This window comes from Pteronotus mesoamericanus, unplaced genomic scaffold (genome assembly GCF_021234165.1).
Source record: "Pteronotus mesoamericanus isolate MK-2021 breed Mesoamerican mustached bat unplaced genomic scaffold, CSHL_Meso_final contig_20, whole genome shotgun sequence".
Lineage (NCBI taxonomy): Eukaryota > Metazoa > Chordata > Mammalia > Chiroptera > Mormoopidae > Pteronotus > Pteronotus mesoamericanus.
In genome coordinates this window covers 4,381,959-4,387,958 of record NW_026555085.1, presented here as the reverse complement: position 1 = coordinate 4,387,958, position 6,000 = coordinate 4,381,959, and the positions used below count along the sequence as shown (strand labels likewise).

The window sequence follows — 6,000 nt, the reverse complement described above, 5'->3', positions numbered from 1 at the left end:
CTGCTCTGAAGTCAGCATTATGGTCCTTTTTCTACAGGTAGGAAACTGAGGGACCTTGGGCTCAAGTGGGGTTTGGTCTGAACCCAGGCAAGAATTTCCCAAGGACACAGCCTCTCCAGGAGTGACTTGATTTCCCTGCAGGTTCAGAGCAGTGCGCACTTAGCTAGGCAGAGCCGCTGGACAGCAGGAACTTTTGTGGTCTTAGACTGTGTCTCTCTAAAATGCATTGTGCTGAGGTGCGCATGGCCATGTGGTGCACTTCTCAAGGGCAGGGTGATATTCAGTCGTTTGTGTGTTCCCAGGGCTGGGAGTGGAGCAGGATCTAGGTCAGGGCTGGTTCCCTAAAAACAAAAACAAAAACAAAAACAAAAAAACCCACCATGAATAAATGCATGATCTAGGCCCTTCCATCAGAGATTTCAGTCTGACTGGGTAAATAAGATATGTATTTGGGGCCATTACATGTGACAGCAAACAGTTTGTGCTTTGCCAACATTTATTCATTCACCAAACATTCACTGAACTAGCACTATGGACCAGGCAAGCTGCCAGGGACTAGATGAACCACAGTGACCAAGATGTGTTTCTGGCTTGCCACAGTCTGGAATTCTGGAGGAGGGGGTGTCTGAGTGGGTCTTTGGGAAAGGGCAGGGTTGTTGGATAGGGGCATGGAGGGCAACAGGGCAGACCAGTAGGGGGAAGTTCAGGCCCTGCTATCTTCAGACCACCCTCCCCGGCCCCCGCAAAGACATTTCCCTGACTTAAAAGGTTATCTGTGGAATTAGGGATTGGGTTGTGAGAGGGTGCTAAGTCTCCCAGGCCTGGGCACAGTTGAGCACAGGCTGGCAACCTGCAGGTCAGCCAGGAGGACTGATGGGGAGGGAGGCCACTGGCCAGCCACTCTCTCTCCCCAGCTCGCTGCCATTGTGTTTGAGCACCCTGCCCAGGGCAAGGACAGTAACACTTCACAGCTCTAACTGAAGTCCCTTTTGCAGTCTGGGAGGTGACACTCCTGCAACCCTAAGAGGGCCACATGGCTCCCTCTCTTTTCCTCCCCTGCCTGCCTCTAATAACAGCATTCTCCTGGGATTTTTCATAGCCCTCTAAGGAAGGAGAGCTAGGGCTCCAGCTTTTCCCTGGCTGACCAATTCTTTCCCAGGTTTGCTCTAGTCTGCTGGCCAGGCCACCTGTTAACACTTTGCAAACTGTGCCAGAGGGAGACCAACGAGCTGTGGGCCATGGGATGGGGGTGTCCCTAACCTGGTGGGACTCCGGGGTGGAGTGGGGCTCAGCAGAAAGGCGCCCCCCCTCAGGCTGTGTGACCAGGTGCAAGTGGAATTGTCTCATTGGGCCTCAGTTTTCCCTAAGTCATATGCTCGAACCAGGAGCAGCGGCGTGTGCAAATGAACATGCCACATGGGGGCACACGACACTGTTCCTGCGGATGTGAGAAGCAGCCCAGCGGGTGGGGGTTCTACTGACGCAAAGGGGGTGGGGAGGAGCGCAACCCCGTTGCATCGCTGTGTTTTGCTATACTTTGCAAGGTGTGTGTCAAGAGGCAGTGTTATCTGACCCCAACCTTTCGGGTCAGGAGGGGTCCCTGCCACATCCTTGGGGTGGTGGTCCACTAGCAGACACCCGCACGGCGGAAAGAGCGGAGAAAGGGGCTTCCAGGAGAGGGCGCCGGTGGGGCATGCCGGGAAGAGTAGCAGACGGCGGGTCGATGTGGAGGGTGGCGGGGCGCTCCGAGAGCCCCAGGCTTCCGGCGGTGGAGGTGCGGGTCGGGGTGGGCTCCTAGGTGCTCTTTCTTTAAAAGCCTGGCGGAAGCGCCGCGCGCTTGGTCCGCACTTGCAGCGCAAACTTGCCAGGCTGGGCAGGCGCCTTCTCGCGTGCGGCCGCGGGCGCCAAGCTGAGTGGCAGTGGTCCCCTCTCCCCTTCGGGCTCCGTGCGCTCCCGCCCCTCCCGTAGCCTCCCCTCTCCGCGTCTACCTCGCTCTCCCAGTCTCTCGCTCGCTCTCTGGCGCGCTCTCTCGCTCGCTCTCATTTTTTCCTGCTGCCCCTGCCGCGGTGCCGGCACCTCGGTCGGCTGCGCCAGTGGTTGGCTGCCGCTCCACTCCCTTCCCAGCCCGGAGCTGCGTATCTCCCGCTACCTCCGGCTCGGATGCCGAGCTCCGCGGCTGCCGAAGCAGGGCTTCTCGGCGCTCCCCAACTCGCTCGCCCGCTCTCGCTGGAGCAGCCGCCAAACGCCGCGCGCTTGCAAGCTGCTGCAGCCGGGCAGCCGCCAGTTCTCCGCGTCGTCCGGGACTCCCGGAGGCACCGCTCCCGGCTCAGTCCGCAGCGTCAGCGCTGCTCGCCGCGGCCCGGGCTCTGGGCACTACGAGAATCGGCCTCCGGCTGCCTCTTCTCCGCGCCCCCAGTGTGGACGGGCGGGCGCACCACCTACCCCTTGGCGCGGTGCAGACCTCACTAGCGCGCGGTGAGTTGTGGCACTCGGGTATCGGGCTGAGGGGACCGTGCCCTTCGGCCTCGGGGGCGTGGGCTGCGGAGGACACCCCGGGGCTCGGGGAAGTGGACTCCGACGAGCTCCCGCGCTCAGGGCTCTCGGAAGAAGGCCGACGGACTTGAGTTCTCGGGGCTGGAGGGTCTCCCCTCGGAGCTGGCGGGTTTCCCCTCGGGGCTGGCCCGGCTTTCCGAATGTCCCCAAAGGAAGGAATGGGCAGCGGCTTTTTTGTGGGCCTGAGGGAAAGTGTCTCTGTATGCGGGGTTATGTCAGGTTTCACCGGGTGGGGGTGTCATGACACCTCTCAGGTGGGGGCGACGGCAGTAACTCGCCCCTCTTTGGGGAAGCAGGGCAGGCAGGGGCGCTGGGCATTACCCGCGTCCCTTCCTCGCCGTCTTCCGGCGAGAGGGCAGCGCCAACCTCGAGCGCTGGGCTGCTTTTACTGCACCGCGTCCGGCTCCCACGGCTGCCCCAGCACCGTCTTCGACCCCGGCCAGAGCCCAGTCCCTGCTTTCTCGCGGCCGTGGTTGGGTTGGGGCGGCGCCCTGGGGTCTGAGGTCTCCCCCCAGCCCAGGGACTTAAGGGTCAGGTGTTCCTCGGACAATCAGGAGCGATCATCTCTGGGACCCAGATGAACTCAAACCTCTACGTGGCAACTGACCGCGCGCGTGTGTGTATGTGTGTGTTGCGGGGGTCCTCCCCGGGGTCGGGCTTCCCCGGCGCTCGGGAGCTGGAAGCACCCGCTCGGTGGGATGGCGGGGGCGGGGCTGGGAGATGGAGGCCCGGACTAATAGAGGCGCTACCGCACCGGCGGTCTGAGGCTGTTTGTGCTGAAATGGGAGCCAGTGGCAGCGGCCGGGAGTCCTGAGGCCCAAACGTACGAGCGCCCCCTGCCCCTAGGCCACGGGCGACACCCCAGCCTTTAGACTTCAGGTTTTTTTTTGGAGACGGCTTCTTGCTTCTTTTCCCCTCTCGTCAGGAAGCCTGCCCCTGGTGCGGGAGAAAGCTGCTCTGCGGTATTGAGCTGGGTGTGCCTACTGGGGTGCCCGAAGCCACGTGTCCTGTTGGAGCACTTAGTCCGCCTGCTCCTCTGTTCATCTAACAAAAAGGTCTCCGTGCTGGGGAAGGGAATAATAGTGTGTGTGTGTGTGTGTGTGTGTGTGTGTGTGTGTGTGTGTGTGTCCCAGCATAGTCCCTCCCTGCTCCATTCTAGGGTGAGAGTGGGGGGCTCAGGGTAGGCGCCGACGGCCGGGGCTCCGAGAGTCACCATACTGGGCATCCCGTTCCCACAGCCTGGTACTTAGCCTCACAGTGAAAGGGAAGAATGTTCAAATTCCCATCTCTTCACTCCTCCAGGCTGTGTCCAGGGTCTGTTCCACTTTCCCCCTGGATCCACATGGGATGTTGGGCTGCCTCAGGCTCTGGGGAGCAAGCTCAGCTTCTCAGAGGCCTCAGGGCTCAAGTGGTGGGAGAACTAACATGAAGAGGTGAGGACCCGAAGCAGCTTTTTCTGAGGTGGCAGAGGCCACCCCACTGAGGACTCTGGGGATCCTGGGTATGGTCACCCACTGGGCAGGAGCTCATGACCTTTCCCGGGCAGGCCCTGGGGGCTAGTGGTGAGGGCCCCTGGAGAGGGTTTGGCTACTGGGGAGAGTGGGGTCAAAGCCCTTTCTCCCCTCTGTGGCCACCACTTCCTAGAGGGCCTTAGTCAGAGTCCTGTCCTTGGGATGGGGTGGGGACCTTTGGGGATGGTGCCCCTGAGCCTCTGCTGAGCCCTGGGTGACATACCTGCCCACTAGTGAATTAGGTGACCACCGTCTTTACCTCCTCCCAACTTTTGTCCTTTTAGCCATCAACTTTCCTTCACCTTTCAACATCTTGACACCTCTCAGAGATGAAAATAGCAAAAAGTTATCCCCTCCCGAAGTCTTAGTCACTTCAAGGGCCACCCCTCCCATGGATTTTTTCATTTGAGAGAGACCCAGAGAGGAAGATGGCAATGCTTAACTCCAAAAAGTGCTGTAAACTGTGGTTGGGTGGGGGGCGTGCAGCATGTCACAGGGGGAGGAGGGCGAGGTGGGTGCATGTCAGGAGTTGAGCTGCTTCCTTGGCCTCAGTGGCCTAGCATAGGCTGCTCCACCCTCACCCCTGCATCTGGGCAGCCTTAGGCTTCATCTGTTGGAAGTGTGTTGTCTCCAGGAGGGAGCCCTCGCACAGTGGCAGGCAGGCCGCCAGAGGTAGGTGAGGGCTTGAGAGTGACTGTACGAGTGAGCAGGGTGTGTGCCAGAGGGTCGAGGGGTGGACCCAGGCCAGAAGGGCTCTGCAGCCCTCCCCAGCTCAGTGTCCAGGATGCTTGGCCACAATGGAACCACCCCACTGCATGGGGACAGCTGGCAGGAAGAGATGGGACCAAGACCCATGGGCTTATGAGGGTTATAATTACAGCCAGTAGGCACATCCTCTCCCCTAGATAAGCGTGGAGCTGGCAGCCCCTAATTATCACCCACCCCAAGACATCTGCTTACCCTTGCTGTCCCCCTCTGCTCAGCCTAGAACCCGGCTTTCCATTGGGCAGGCCGTGCTGGCAGCCTGGGCAGCTGGGCCCACTGGCTGGAAGTTTATCTCCCTTCTGCAGAATGGTAGCTGCATTTGCTGCCCAGAGAAAGCGTGGAGGGAGCTGGCAACTGGGGTTCGCCCTGCTTGTTGGGGCTGGCAGAGGAGCTGCTGGTGCTGCTGGTTGTCCAGGTCAACCCGTGGGCAGAGGCTGAGGGCCTTCCCCTGGTGGGCAGCGGGCCTGGAGCAGAGGACACCAGCTTTCTGTTGCTTCCACCCAGCTTGGTACCAGCTACTGCAAAGAGCAGGGATGACTTGTTTTCATGTCAACTCTGCCCTAGTTAGCAGGGGGCTATCAAAAATTAATTTAGGGATTTCACTGCCTTTGGCCCTTACAGAGGGCGGACTACCTTTCCCTTCACTCTCGGGAGCCCTGGCTTTCTCTTCGCTGAGTAGCTGAATACCGTCTCTGGCTTCCCTCTGGTCTGCCCGCCCACCCCAGACTTGTAGTTCTGTGTCCAAGCTCCACCAGCCCCCAACCCCATTCAAATTCTGGAGGCTTCTGCTTCAGTTTCCCCCACCTCTGTTGTCACTGCCTGAGCTTGCTCCTGAAAGGAAGGTGGGTAAACAGAACTTGCTTAGAAAAGATGAAGCCTGTGCTGCAGCCCTGCCCACCCCACCTCCCAGCCTGAGGCCTGAGAGAGCCTCTTCCAGCCTATCCCTGTCTCTCTTGGCTTCTTCAAAAAGCAAGCACCACAAGGATAGTAAAAATCACCCCTTAAATTAAAGCTGATGACTCCTGTCAAAATGTTTTATTAACCTCATCATTTAGCAATCTTGTGGCAGTCGTGAGGCTTAGATAGATGTATTTGTACACACATATATTAAATAAATTGGGGAACACAATGCATAATGATACTACCTGGACCCCATTCAATTAAGGTAGAT

The 6,000-nt window shown here is 59.2% G+C and overlaps 1 protein-coding gene across 2 annotated transcripts in view; it reads left to right on the top strand.

The window, feature by feature from the left end:
• Positions 1-1,970: 1,970 nt before the first annotated feature.
• The window catches only part of GRM4 (glutamate metabotropic receptor 4), a 116,252-nt gene continuing 112,222 nt past the window's right edge, over positions 1,971-6,000 (top strand). For both annotated transcript variants that reach the window (XM_054569230.1, XM_054569233.1), the window contains exon 1: positions 1,971-2,475. The gene's annotated coding sequence lies outside the window, so the exon portion shown is untranslated. The remainder of the gene's footprint in view (positions 2,476-6,000) is intronic.